Source organism: Podarcis melisellensis (assembly GCF_964234715.1).
Source record: "Podarcis melisellensis genome assembly, chromosome: 1".
Lineage (NCBI taxonomy): Eukaryota > Metazoa > Chordata > Lepidosauria > Squamata > Lacertidae > Podarcis > Podarcis melisellensis.
Window position 1 is genome coordinate 65,687,128 of NC_138528.1, and position 15,459 is coordinate 65,702,586.

At 45.1% G+C, this 15,459-nt stretch overlaps 1 protein-coding gene across 1 annotated transcript in view; it reads left to right on the top strand.

Moving 5' to 3' along the window:
• Positions 1-10,980: 10,980 nt before the first annotated feature.
• Positions 10,981-15,459, top strand: part of PPFIBP2 (PPFIA binding protein 2) — a 107,962-nt gene continuing 103,483 nt past the window's right edge. Inside the window, exon 1 of the mRNA XM_081906719.1 lies at positions 10,981-11,064. The gene's annotated coding sequence lies outside the window, so the exon portion shown is untranslated. The remainder of the gene's footprint in view (positions 11,065-15,459) is intronic.

The following is a 15,459-nucleotide window of genomic DNA, read 5'->3' on the forward strand; positions in this document are numbered from 1 at the left end:
GAAGTGTTTAGAGACACATTTATGAAAAGGATGTCTAATCTGAGTAAACCAGTAGTCAATTAACACCAGTTTAAACAAGGCCCAATAAAATAAAGATTTTATGCCTGATTAGCCTGGATTTTATGCCTGATTAGCCTGGATGTTTGAACTCACATCTTGACACTATTTCTTCAACCCATGTGGAATTACTACTAGTACCACCACCACCACCACTACTCCTACTAACAACAACAACAACAACAACAACAACAACAGATTAGGCAATCAGTCTTTTTGAATTTGCTTCTTAATACTTCAAGCAAAAATGGTTAAGCATTTCCTCCTTGCCTTTGGTTTTCTTCTAAATAGCCCAACAAATAGCTATGCTTGCTTGTTCCTGGGTGATGCTAAAAAAGCTACAGTCAGGCTTCTTCACAAGTAAATGATTCTCAATGTGTTTTGGAGGACATCATTTAATAGGGTTTTACATGTTTGCATAATTGGTATCTGTCTAGGGCTCTTATGATGGGCATGCGTGAGAGCAAATTTAGATAAATAAAACAAGGGAAGGCTATTTCCAGCTCAGCTCTAAATAAAGCGCCATGAATAATGTATGCTCATCTTGGAAGGCAGGCTTTTGATTTTAAACATATGTGCGTTAGATATTCATTCCCGTTCTTCTGCAGTGTTCTGTGTAAAGTGAAGTTTATACTTCACAGGAGACAACATGCAAATTAAGGTCTGCCTGCCTGCAATCTGTGGTCCAGAACAGAGATGATCATAGCAGTTATGGTAGTACCTGGTACAAGGAGAGAGTTTTCCAGCTGTGCAACTGAATGTAAGAAGAATCCTGCCAGGTCCATACAAAGCTTCATCTCTTTCAGCATACTGATTCCCATGATCCCTGAGTCCATGATCAATAAGCCTCTCCTACTGTTGTCCCCAACAACTGGCATTCGCTAGCATATTATTCCTAAACATGGAACTACTGACATATTTACCCAACATAAATTTGTCAAATCTTTTTAAAGCTGTCTAAGTTAGTGGCCATCACCATATGCTATGACAGGGAATTGCATAACTGAAGTGTGCACTGTGAAGTATCCTTCCTTTTGTCTCTCCTGAGCCTTCGGTTGATCATTTTATTTTGGTGACCCCAACTTATTTTGAAAGAAGAAGAAAGCTTGTTTCATCTAACCACTTCCTTCACACCTACATAATTTTCATATGGCCCTATTCACACACTTGGTCAAACATGTGTGGACTTAAAGTGAGGAGAGGGGTGTGTGAACATGTACATAAAAGAAAATATTTAAAGCATGTTGCATTGTTAGATATTTTTACTCCCCTGCAATTGCCACAGTGGGCATTAGATGGCAGCAAATCATTGCCTTTGCTCGTCTTCCTCCAGAAGCTGTTTCAAACCAGTCATAGAGCATGTTAAAAACCTGTTGTTTTTAGTGAAGTATTATTTCAGAAAATCCTGGCGTCTTCCCTCAAAAATATGCTTCTGTTCAAGAGAGGTTGTTCCCATGGGCATAGCCAGGGTTTTCGTTAGGGGGGGTAGGCTTTTGTTGGGGGGCAGGTTTTTGTTGGGAGGGGCAGAACCTCAGATTTTTATTGATTTAGGCCTGCCCCCCTTGGCTACTTAAGTTGTACTAGGTACAACTTGTTCCCCAGTAAAACTGCAGTATTTATTTACTGGGAAAATGCAGTGCCTCAGCCCCTGGCTCTGTAGGACAGCAGTTACTCAAGTGTAACGGGCACCTTTTGGATAGTGCCTGCGACTTGACTAATAATGTCTGACACAAATTCTTCCCATGTGTGTGAGGAGGAATTGCATTGTAGCAGTAGAAATCCTCCATCACCTCATGTACTTTGTGAATATCTGAAAAGAGATCCTGTGTAGACAGCTGGTCTTTTTTCTTTTCTTTTCCAAAATAGAAGGCTTTAGCACTGTTTTAGCATGAATTCCATACAAAGCCATTATCATTTACTATATTGTTGTCAACATACCATAAGAAAATGACAGAATGAAAGGCAACGGCAATTAACTAGCAGCAAAATTTAGCTGCTGAAATACTTAATAAATTAATTCCAGAAACTAAAACCCAGGAAATAATAATTTTTTAGAAGGTAGAAGGGGAAATACTTTGGTGGGGTGATTCAAGAGGATAGATACTGTTTCTCTGTTCCCCATCTACCTCACCCTACCCCACAACTCTTCTTGGAAAACTGAACTTCCTATTCTTTTTAAAAATGCACCCCATTGTTATTGGGGGAAACAGACATCTAATACAGACAGAAGTTTCTTTGTGACATTAGCATGTCTCCACTGTGGCCGAACTGAAAGAAATAATTCTTTGTGACTGTGAAAAGGATTCTCAGCACGATCAATTAGCCAAGAGACCAGGACAGCTGGGAGAGCTACAAGGTCCAAGAACAGCTGAGCCTTTAATCTGCAGTGACCCAAAGTGCTATGCTTGGGTATGTGTTAAATAGCACGCTTATTTCACCACTGTGCTTGGACTTGTAGATGTCAGCTGTGTATGGTGGGCTGAGAAACAGAATACACTGTTAATGTACTATTGAGGTCATGTGGGTCTCTGACAAAGTATTAAGAGAGTTACAGGAGAAACTTCCACTCACATTCTAAATTTCTGCAGAGCTCTGATATTTACATTTGACTGGGGCAGGAGTCTTTGGGGAAAGACAAGCACAAGTTGGGAGAATGCCATTTCACTCATGTCTGGCTTATGGAACTTGGCTCCTTCAATAAAGAGCTCGTCAGCATGGACTTATTTCCTCGGCTTCTGGATATTTTGTGGAGCCAATGATGAATTGTAAATAATATATGGGAACAAGAGAGTCTGTTGTCTGATCAAAGCTGCATTTGAAGAGGTGACCAACATTGCTAATGATGCATTGTCGGAGATTTGGGCGACCAACTTCCTGTTAACTCAAAAGAGTTCTTCAGAATGCAAGCTTTGGCTGTTTGCTGAGAAGATACTCTAGGACAACCAGAAATAATTACCATTGGCTCACAATAATGAACGTGCACTCCAACAGGTGAGAGGTTTCAGAGGGGCAGCATTCCCTTCGGAAGGTGATCACTGAAGATTTATTGGTGTTTTGTTACATTTTGCACTTATTCTACAAAGATACAGGTTGACCATAGGTGAAGGTACAGGATTAAACACCCCAACAGTCCCCCCACATCAAGTCTTCTAGGGAAGACTACCAATACTTTCAGAGCCCCATGGCCCAGCCCAACCCTGTCCTTTTTTTAAAGCTTCAGAGCTCCCAATCTTTACTTCTTAATTTCTTCCTTAAAGAGAAACCTGGATTGCCCCATCCTTTAGAGAGAAGAAAACAGACTTCCAGAGCAGTCTGTTTGCTCACTGTCTAGTCATTGTGAGACAACTATTGACACCTTCCTTGCAAAGCTTTGCAAAGTCACCCAGACCAATTCCCCAAATTATAACAATATGAATACTCAGAATTCAATGCACTTCCTGACAGCGGAGGAAAACGGCAGAACCAAACACAAATTCATTAGACACACTCAGTGGCATAGCGTGGGTTGTCAGCATCCGGGGCAAGGCAAGTAATTTGCGCCCCCTAACCCATGGATTTTAGCACTCGGGCAGAGAGCTGCGAGTGCGAGCGAGCGCCCCCCAGATGTTGCGGCCGGTGCGGCCGGCCCCCCTGCACCCCCCACGCTACGCCACTGGACACACTCTCTCTCTTGTCTAGTGCCAGATTTATATATAAGCCAAACAAGCTATAGCTTAGGGCCCAACTCTCTTGGGGGCCCAAAAAAATTTTAAAGAAAAAAACACCTGGATGTACATTTCCAAAATATAAGATAAAAAACAAATAAAATAAAACCTACATACAGCAACTTTGACCAAACTGCGGGAGGCAGTGGAAGACAGGAGTGCCCAGCGTGCTCTGATCCATGGGGTCACGAAGAGTCGGACATGACTAAACGACTAAACAACAACAACATACAGCAACAGTGTTTTGTGTTGTGTAGGCTCTTATTTGTTATGTGCAAATTGCTTTAGATACCTATTAGGTCTATAAATTACCATATAGCATATAAAGGTAAAGGTAAAGGTACCCCTGCCCGTACGGGCCAGTCTTGACAGACTCTGGGGTTGTGCGCCCATCTCACTTAAGAGGCCAGGGGCCAGCGCTGTCCGGAGACACTTCCGGGTCACGTGGCCAGCGTGACATCGCTGCTCTGGCGAGCCAGAGCCGCACACGGAAACGCCGTTTACCTTCCCGCTGGTAAGCGGTCCCTATTTATCTACTTGCACCCGGAGGTGCTTTCGAACTGCTAGGTTGGCAGGTGCTGGGACGGAGCAGCGGGAGCGCACCCCGCCGCAGGGATTCGAACCGCGACCTTTCGATCAGCAAGTCCTAGGCGCTGAGGCTTTAACCCACAGCGCCACCTGCGTCCCCCATATAGCATATATTCAACACAAAAACCAGTGACAATTTGTTGTTGACAAAGGACAGCTGGACATATAAAGGGCCCCATTACCTTCAGTAGCTTAGGGCCTCATCCGGCCCTGCTCTTGTCATACACATAGTTGAGAAATATCAATGGGGAGAAAGGTGGGATGGAATTTTAAAACACCCCCACACAGACTGCAAGCCTAACCTCATTTAACTGGAAGAAAGCCTCCACTGAGTTCCAATATGACTTACTTCTGAGTAGACAAGGTTGGATTGCATGAGATAGACTACAAACATTTTTTAATCATTCAATTGGGACTGGAGATGATCTTCAAAGCAAGCTATAGACCCTATGTGGGGAATCTTTGACCTTCAAGATGTTGCTGAGATACAACTACCATCAGCACCAGATGATGGCTAGGAGCATACAGTACTATAATGCTACTATGATTCTGTGTCACCTGCATACTGACAGCATCTAACACCTATTTCCCTGATGACCACACACATGGGCTTCATATTTATGTTGAATAGCATTGGGGTCAGAATACAGCCCTGTGGGAGCACCCAAAGAAACTGCCATGGGGCTGAACATGAGTTGCCCAATGCCATCCTCTAGAACCCCCCTCTAGCCAGGATCAGAACCAACTTCACCCCAGACCTCCCCCTCTCAACCTAAAGAGCCAGTCCAGTAAAATGTCATGGTCAATGATATCAAAAACCTTTGAGGTCCAGGAGAAACAACTGGGTCCCATTCTCTTTGTTTAGCTCCCAGAGAAGGTAATCCATCAGGACAACCAAGACAGTTTGGGCCCCAAAATAAAACCAGACTGAAATGGGTCTAGATAATCAGCATTCTCCAAGCACATATGCAGCTGACTTGCCACAAAATAATAATAATAATAATAATAATAATAATAATAATAATAATAATAATAATAATTTATTTGTACCCCGCCCATCTGGCTGGGTTTCCCCAGCCACTCTGGGCGGCTTCCAACAAAGATGAAAGATGCACTAAAATGTCACATATTAAAAACTTCCCTGAACAGGGCTGCCTTCAGATGTCTTCTGAATGTCAGGTAGATGTTTATCGCTTTGACATCTGATGGGAGGGCGTTCCACAGGGCGGCCGCCACTACCGAGAAGGCCCTCTGCCTGGTTCCCTGTAACTTGGCCTCTCGCAGTGAGGGAACCGCCAGAAGGCCCTCAGAGCTGGACCTCAGTGTCCGGGCAGAACGATGGGGGAGGAGACGCTCCTTCAGATATACTGGACCGAGGTCATTTAGGGCTTTAAAGGTCAGCACCAACACTTTGAATTGTGCTCGGAAACGTACTGGGAGCCAATGTAGGTCTTTCAAGACTGGTGTTATATGGTCTCGGCGGCCGCTCCCAGTCACCAGTCTAGCTGCCGCATTCTGGATTAGTTGTAGTTTATGGATCACCTTCAAAGGTAGCCCCACGTAGAGCGCATTGCAGTAGTCCAAGCGGGAGATAACCAGAGCATGTACCACTCTGGCAAGACAGTCCGCAGGCAGATAGGGTCTCAGCCTACGTACCAGATGGAGCTGGTAAACAGCTGCCCTGGATACAGATTTGACCTGTGCCTCCATGGACAGCTGTGAGTCCAAAATGACTCCCAGGCTGCGCACCTGGTCCTGCAGGGGCACAGTTACCCCATTCAGGACCAGGGAATCCTCCACACCTGCCCGCCTCCTGTCCCCCAAAAACAGTACTTCTGTCTTGTCAGGATTCAACCTCAATCTGTTAGCCGCCATCCATCCTCCAACCGCCTCCAGACACTCACACAGGACCTTCATTGCCCTCACTGGTTCTGATTTAAAAGAGAGGTAGAGCTGGGTATCATCTGCATACTGATAAACACCCAGCCCAAACCTCCTGATGATCTCTCCCAGCGGCTGCATGTAAATGTTGAAAAGCATGGCGGAGAGGACAGAACCCTGAGGCACCCCACAAGTGAGAGCCCAGGGGTCTGAACACTCATCCCCACCACCACCACTTTCTGAACATGGCCCAGGAGGAAGGAGCGGAACCACTGTATGACAGTGCCCCCAGCTCCCAGCCCCTCAAGGCGGTCCAGAAGGATGGTATGGTAGATGGTATCAAACGCCGCTGAGAGATCCAGCAGAACTAGGAAACAGCTCTCACCTTTGTCCCTAGCCCGCCGGAGATCATCAACCACCATTCTCTCAAGCCCCTTGCCCTCCAAGGGGGAGATTTGCAACCAGATGATAGTTGTCAAGTATCGCTGGATTCAAACAGAGGTTTTGAGCAGCTGCCGCACCACTGCCTCTATCAGAGTGTTAAGGACTGCCCCCCCCATTGATGCAACAATATGTTAATTGTCTAACATTTGGGTGGTACCAAAATGCAATGCTCCGTGCTAATATAGAAAAGGTTAATTGTAGGATTGCAATAAATATAATTCCAGTTCATTAAAAAGCAACAACCTATTCTTGCCACCTTTTAATTACGCTGCACAAGTACATTATAACTAATTGCGCTTATTATGACTACTTAAACTCTGCTTGCTATAAATCCCAAACGAACACAGTCACATTCAAGAACACCAAGAACACTCAGGAAGCAGATGTTGTTTTGGTCTCAGTGTTGAAGATGTGCAGATATCACACACACTCTGTATAAGTGACGAAACAGAAGATAACAGAAGCTGTTGTCAGGCTCCAGATCAGCAACCTGCACTCAAGAGACCTGCTCAGCAAACCCTTTGGGCTTGTTATGTCTCACTATGTGACATGCTATCCTAAAAACCAGATAAGCAGGAGCGAAAGATGTGTTATCAGCTTGAAAACTTGGTCTACTTTAAAAATAAAATAAAATTCTCCAGGACACAGCTTTAGAATGGGGACCCATGAAATTTCACGGATTTGCTTTATTTTTTAAAACACCAATGTACACCTGTCACTCATTTATACAGACTCATTCATTTGAAAGTAGATTGGCTGGAGGAGAAGCCCAGACAAAGCTTTCTTTTTCCCCAGGAGGCAGTTCTATATGTCTACCTTCCCCTTCAGGGGCCGTTTCCTATCTCCGTCTCTGATTCTGTGCTTATTTCCTTAGACATGCATTGGCTGCATTTGGACAGAACTCATTTGAGCTGGGACAAACTGCGGTTAGCTGGCTTGAACAGGTCACCTGTAATATTTTATGATCCTGACTTGCTCTGGTAAAAGTTTAGCTGCATTTCCTATTAACAGAAAGCAACAGTTGTCGAAAATGGAAGTCGATGCTTCTGATCTCGCAGCCATGCTGGAGGGGATCAGGCTTGTGCATGTAACACTACTAGACGAACACTAACTCCAAATCGTGCCACTGTCTGTATCCCATGGGGTGAGATTTGCTGGGAGCACTGAGCATCACGCCTTGAACCTCAGATAGCACACATTTCACTCGTCTGCATGATCCTGGCATGCTAATCACACACCCGTTTTTGCATCTTCCTCAGCACAGGTAGAAAGGCAGCAGGGAGGTTTCACCAAAGCAAGCTGATGGTTGCCAAAAGGTGTGGCCTCAAAACACTAACATGCTATGGATTAGTGCTGAATGGCATGGTGGAGAGAAGTGCATATCTGACCTCCCAGCAGGTGAATCACAGCTGCTTACTGGGAGAGGAAAGGTGGCAGAAAGTGTGGTGCAACGCAAATGCACCAGGAGATGCACCAGATTGGTTTTGCTGGTGCATCTGCAGTGCGCTCCCCCCCCCCCTAGTCCACAACAGTGACTCACCTGCCACCCTCCTCCTTTCGACCATACCATCCACTACTGCTATGGCTAAGCGCAGTAGAGAGTAAAGAGAAACAGGATCTCCTTTTCTTTGCAATGACTCCTTATCCACCACAAATGAGCATGGATATTAATTACTGTTTTCCTTCCTCATAATACCAGAACCCAGGCTCATCTAATGAAGCTGTAAATGGCGAGAGATTTAAGATAGACAAAAGGAAGTACAAAGCACATTTATTGATTTAGTTAACAGATTTGTAACCTGCTTTTTCAAGCCACGTTCTTCCTAAAGCGGCATTATAATACACACACCAAAACATAAATCAAATATGATTTGAAAGATCTACTTCGTATTACCATTAAAACCAGCACAAAAGTAAGAGATTGTGCAACGTAGAAAAATCAGACAGTAGCACCATTTCTAGTTCTAGTACATTTCTCTGTCACAAGAGGCGTTGATGGCCACCAACTCAGATGGCAACTTAGAAATTCATGGAAAATGAGGCTATGAAAGACTACTGGAGAGATGGTGGCTACATGCCACCTCCATTTGTACAGAGGACTTTTGCTCTCATAGTTGGCCATTGCAGGAAGGAGGATGCTGGGCGACATAAGCCTTTGGTCTGATCCAAAAGGACCCTTCTTATGTTCTGAAAAGTCCGACTGTGGTCATAAGAAGCTGTGCATAGGACTGCAGCCTTAGTTTGCTCATCACCACCCAGTTTCTGCTATCTCTTCCTTTAAGGAAGCAAACTGGCTTTGCTTTTAACCACAAAAACGTAGGCAGTAATTCTTTTTGAGAGAAAAAATCCTGAAAGTGGAGGTTCTTATGATTTCAGCAGTTAGGATTTTAAAAACAACATATAATGGAAAAAAAACCCACAATACAATTAAGGGAATTGGCAACATCCTGTACATTTAACTAGTCAATGGAACTGTGCAATTGTATCTTAAATGGAAATACATATATTGTGACTTCCGTGGAATCCCATGAATTTCACAGACACACTGTTGAGCAGATTAGCAGGTCTAGACTCCTTGGGGATTTATGTACTTTAAGGTTCTCTCTCTAATCCAATTTAGAGGTAATGATCATTGAAATCAGTGGCATTTATTTCTGAATAATCATGGCTCGCATTAGGCTGCAGTTCTATACACACTTACTTAGAAGTAAGTTTCACTGAATTCCTTACTTCCATGTAACCATACATAACAAGGAAAAGTACAGTGGTACCTCGGGTTAAGAACTTAATTCGTTCTGGAGGTCCGTTCTTAACCTGAAACTGTTCTTAACCTGAAGAACCACTTTAGCTAATGGGACCTCCTGCCGCCGCCGCGCAATTTCTGTTCTCATCCTGAAGCAAAGTTCTTAACCTGAGGTACTATTTCTGGGTTAGCAGAGTCCGTAACCTGAAGCGTCTGTAATCTGAAGCATCTGTAACCCGAGGTACCACTGTATGTTTATTTGAACTGTACGTCCAACTGAAATTAATGTGACTCCCATGTAAGTATGGAAGAAATAGGATGAAAATAGCACAGAAGGGAAAATATCCCCAGCTTCAGCTTTTCCTATTGCAGGACTATAGTGTAGGGGTGGGGAACCAGTCAGTGTAGACAGGGATGAGCCAGGGATGTTGTTGGACTCCAACTCCCATCATTTCCAGGCAGCACGGTCAATATTCAAGGATGATGGGAGCTGGAGTCCAATGACGTCTGAATGGAAACAAGTCCCACCATCCCTGGCTCTGACAATACTGTTGATGGAAAAATAAATAAAGGAGAATTCCTGGATGCCAAAATCCAAGTCTGGGGCAAGTACTCATTGGTGAGAGAACTCCAGTCTACATGAACTCAGCATGTAGAGAGGGTTGAGCTGGTGACTCCAGTTCGGCTTCACAGCTCTTAAAGCCACTCTTTTGAGTTCCTATACCAACCAAGTTCACTTTGTAACTAAGCTAAGGTTTACTGCCTGTGCAATCATTCTGAAACACATGAATCTGGCCTTTGGGGAAATTTGTAAGTACAATAATTTTTAACCTTACCATATGTGTGCTCTTTTCCTATGCTGGGGGGAAGAGGGAAACTTGGGAAAGAAATTGTTTCAGGGGGGCTTTTGGAACTCACTTGGAGGGGCATATTCTAAAGGTCAAACAGCCTCTATTTCCATGCTTTACTTTGCTGCCTATGTTGTGACTTTGCATATCTGTTGGGGATTCCTTGGCCTCCAGGAATTCTCCCTTCTATAATTTTTCCCTTCAACCAACAAATACTAAGTGAGCTGGGTGGGCTCTTTTTAAGTCAGCTTCCTAGTTCTGATGAGTTTTAACCCAAGCAACCTCAAGGTGGCCGCAGGTGTCCACCCCTCCTATAGTGGAGGCGAAGCTGCACCTGCTGACATTACCCCTTGCAAGGCCCCTGTACTCAGAACTAAGCCCCACTGAAACCAATGGGACTGACTCTCGAGTAAGCGTACAGAACCCCCCTCTAACCAGCAGGCTAAGCTTGCTGCTGCACGCAGGAGCCCAGAAGCAGCAGCCGAGGCTCGAGCCCCATAACTGCGGTCCGCGCGTCTCCCTCCGCCCCGGAGCAAGGCCGGCGGAACTCCCCCTCGCCCGGGACCCGCGTCCCGGCGCCACGCTCCTCTCCGAGTGGGGAATCACGTGGGGACCCTCGCGGCCGTCTAGCCCCGTCTCGGGAGCCAATCGGTGCGCGTGCCGCGAGGGGGCTTGGAGGCGCCTAGGAGCCCGAGCGCGCGCAGCAGGGACGCGGCTGCTTAAAAGGGCTGCGCGGAGAGAAAGGCAGCCGCGCGTTCTTCCGCGGCAGCGGCAGCGCCGCCGGACCTCACCGGGCAAGGTTAGTGGCGTCGCGCCCGCCTTTTGGGGCGCAAAGCCGGGCTGGCTGGGCAGAAACCGCCGTCGAGCTCTCTGCCTGCCGCGGGCGGGGGGGCTTTGCAACCCCCTAGCGAGTCCCTTGGGTGGGGGGGACTGGGACTGGGGAGAGGGAGTCTTCCGTCGCTGCTTCCTCAGGTGTGTTGCATAGGCTTGTTTCACTGGCCGCCTAACTTTCTTTCGCAAACTTAAAGCGTAGCTTCTCTTCTCTCTCTCTTTTTTTTTTTTTGCGGGGGAGGTGAGGTAGTTCTTAAACTATGGAACTCGCTGCCACAGCATGTCACGACAGCCACTAACCTGGATGGGCTTTTAAAAGAGGAGGATGAGGCAAATTGATGGAGGTGGAGGCTATTAGCCGTGATGGCTCTGCCCTGCCTTCGTAGGCAGAGGCAATAACGCTGCTTGAATACCAGTTGCTGCAAACCATAGGAGGTGGGGGGGGAGTGTTCTGGTGCTCAGGTTTCCCACCTGGTTGGCCGCTGTGAGAACAGGATGCTGGACTGGGTGAGCCACTCAGTGGCGTAGCGTGGGTTGTCAGCCCCCAGGGCAAGGCAAGTAATTTGCACCCCCTAACCCCTGGATTTGCGCCCCCTAACCCGTGGATTTGTGCCCCCTAACCCTAACCCCCAGATGTTGCGCCCGGTGCGGCCGCCCCCCCTGCACCCCCCACGCTACGCCACTGGAGCCACTGACCCCATCCAGCAGGCTCTTCTCATGTTCTTGTGTCTGCGATGGGGGGAGGCGGAACCTCTTTGCTTCTTCCTAATGGATTGTGCTGCTCAGCACATTTTAAAAAGAAGTAAATTTCCATTGAAAACAGAGTATCTTATTTCTGAAAGTCTTGGGGTTTTTAAAACAACTTGCAGTGCGATACTAATTGTGCTTTTACTTTGGAGCAAATCCCATTATTTCCAGTTAGACTCAAGAGTGCAATCCTGTATTCCAAAGTTAGCCCTGCTGAGTTCAATTCCCAAGTACTTGGGGATCCAATCCTGCATGCACTGACTTGGAAGTTCCATTTTCTGAGGGGGGAAATGCCTGGGATCAGACTGCAGTTTCGGAGTTAGTGTTTTAAGATTGCAGCCTCACTGGAATGTGAGGTCCTGAGATAAGCACTACATTTATTAAAGGGAAATGTCCTGGGAGGTGCTTTGTACCAGGGCACACTATGTACCCAGCACTGTCTCCGGCTGGCAACAGTTCTCCAAAATCTCTGAGCAGACAACCTTCACATCACCTGTGATCTTTTCTTTTAACTCGAGGTGCCAAGGGTAGAAGTTGACTTTCTGCATGCAAGCGCAGTACTGTGATCCTCCCCTTCCTTAGTCTTTGGAAACATTTGCCCTTAATTCCGACTGTGTGGGACAGTGATGGGAGGCATGCTTTGCACATGCTCAGAGGCACATGAAGGAGTGAGCAGAGCTGGGCCTGCTGCCCCTCCCTAGTCTGCACTCTGGTGAAGGTGTGAATAGAGCCTACCTTGCCTACAAGTTGCTTTCTTATAGACCCTCTCAATGAGATTGGGAACCCTACTGGAGATGGGGTTTCTGATCATTTATGCAGAGCAGGAATAGCCAATATGGTATATTCCAGATGTTGCATACTGCAACTCCCGTGATCTGTGACCACTGCCCATTGTGACTAGGGCTGATGGGAGTTGTAGTGCTAAAAAAATGGAGGACATCATGTTGACTACATCTGATCCAGAGCTGTTCTGACCTTTAGCAGACTACGTGTGTGTAGGGGATGTGGACAGCAGGGACAGTTTTTGCATGCACCCTCTCTCTCTCTCTCTCTCTCTCTCTCTCTCTCTCTCACACACACACACACACACACACGGTATCTTAACTGGACTAGGCCATATTATCATGCCTACTCCAAGCAGCTGGTTCTTGGACTTGAGGTATGATGCTATTCAGAAGTAAATCCTGCTGTTTTCCATGAGGCTTGTAAGCATGCAGTCTTTTGTAAACCGCTTTGAGGTGTATAAATAAATTAAAGGTTCTAATCTTGAATTCCATTCATCCTCAGCTCATTGAAACTTTGGCTGCAATGAAAGTAAACATCTGGGGCTGACTGAGGCATAAATTTTAATGCCAAAAGATGTGATCTATAATAAAATCACAACAGTATGTTCCTTATGGCTGCAATCCTGTACTTGCTTACCTGGGAGGAAGCTTTACTGAACTCAGTTGAACCTACTTCTGGGTAGGCAGGCTGCCAGGTAAATGCCTCTGGGTTTTTTAATTATTTATTTTTTATTTATTAAACCGTCAGTCTTTTGCATAGGTAAGAATGCACTCTTACCCTCTATGTTAATCTACTCTATACTTTCAAGCATATCACACTAGGAGCTGTGGGCCTGCAGCATCCTGGGATGTGTGTGATGAGCTGAATTTTTTTATTATTATTATTACTATTATTATTATTATTACTATACCTGGTGGTATATAAAACCACAAAATACATAATCAAAATGCACTAGCTGCCTGAGCACATTAATCTTTGACAGGTATCCTATGTAGACACAACTTAAGGCTTGAGTTTGACAGAAGCTGATGAGCGTTTGAAACTAGTCACTTTGAGCCTTTGTCTTTTTTTTAGTCATCCATTGCAAATGGGTTCAGAGTTGTCAAGAAGTCAAAGCATTGCAACAAAATCAGCTGCACAAGCTGGAACTATGTTTTACATTTAATTGCACTGGAGCTTTCTTCCCAGTACATGTACTTGGGCTCTTGGACTTAATGTGGATTTAGCGCAGTCCTCTCTATGTTCACCTTGAAGTAAATCTCACTGTGTCTAGCATGGCTTATACTGGAATAAGGCTAACCAGGAGTTGTGTTTGAGTAGCTATTGAGTTTCACTCTTGGGGGAATATAGCAGGGTTCCTGGATTACACAGAGCTTTTCTTTAGATTGTTGGCTAACGTAGTTCAAAAATATTTGGATGTCCTATAATGGTTGACAGGCAACTTCAAGGCCTACAAATGGCTTTTGATTTCTAGGGTAAAAAGTGTTGTCTCTTCTTTTGGAACACAAGGCAATAGATACCAATGGTATGAATTAAACGGCAACATGGAAGTCTGACTGAAGCATGGATGACTAGAAATGGGAACCATATATTCTGCAATGCGCTCTTGGGGTCCTGTAAAGTTGATGTCTTTTAAACATTTGTCGTCTTTTGGGGGTTTATTATTTCTCTTACCCAAAGCATATTACTTTGATCTCACAAGCTTTGTGTCTTACTGCTTTGCTGTAAGATAGTAGCATTATAGCAGCTGAGAAATGCAGATTTAAGTGTCACTGATAGTTTAGTTGCAATGATGAGAGTGGCCATCTCCTATACTTGAGAGACACTCTGTGCAAATGGAAAACATTGCTATGAGACAGAAGCATTGTTACTCCAAAAAATATTTTCTGGAGTCTGTGGTTCCATAAAGGACCCATTGAGAGCCACTGAAATCAGGGGGACTTCCTAATAAGTAAATAAGACTGCAAAACTATCCCCACCTCCTGGGAGCGAGCCTCACTGAATTCAATATGACTTACTTCTGAGTAGACCAGGTTAAGATTCCTGGGTAATTCAGTGCATTTTCTGGTGTGGATGGGTACGCATTTCTACTGAAAGTTTGGTATCGCAATGAAATGGTTAAAGGCTGTAGAAGATGGAGGGAAGCCTCAATTCAGTTCTTCCTTACTTGTGTGCTGTATAGGTCATAGCAAAGGTGACTAATCTGTAGACCTCCACAAGTTGTTGGACTCCAGCTCCCATAAGCCACAGCAAGCAAAGCCGGTGGTCAGGTATGATGGAAGTTGGAACCACACAACACCTAGAGGGCCAGAGGTTAGCCACCACTGCACGATATTGATACATGATAAAATCAGAAGTTGTTGTTACTAAATTGTCACTTCTGACATTCTTGAGGCTGGAAAATACACTTGGAGCTAGGCTGAATAGGCACATTAAAATATTCTCCTAGCACTTAAGATTTCAGGGGGTGGTGTGTATGTGTGTGTCAGCCCCAAACAATTGGTATCATGTTGTTATCAATTAAGAATTTGATATATTTTTTCCATCTCTTCTAAAAAAATGGGGAAGCCACACTTGCCCTGTTTTTTTTTTGGGGGGGGGGTTAACTCACCTTCAGATTGAAGCAGGAAGCTACTGATTCGCCACCCATCTCCCTTTTATTTTATTTTTTTAAAAAAGAAGCATACTTCTCAGATTAAATAGAGGTGGGTTTTTTTGAAACATCAGTCTGCTCTGCTGTTTTCCAAAGAAACTCCTAATTGCACTTCTAATTGATGTTGTGGATTACAATTTGGTTGTAATATATCTGAAGAGACTAGGTTTTTGTGTT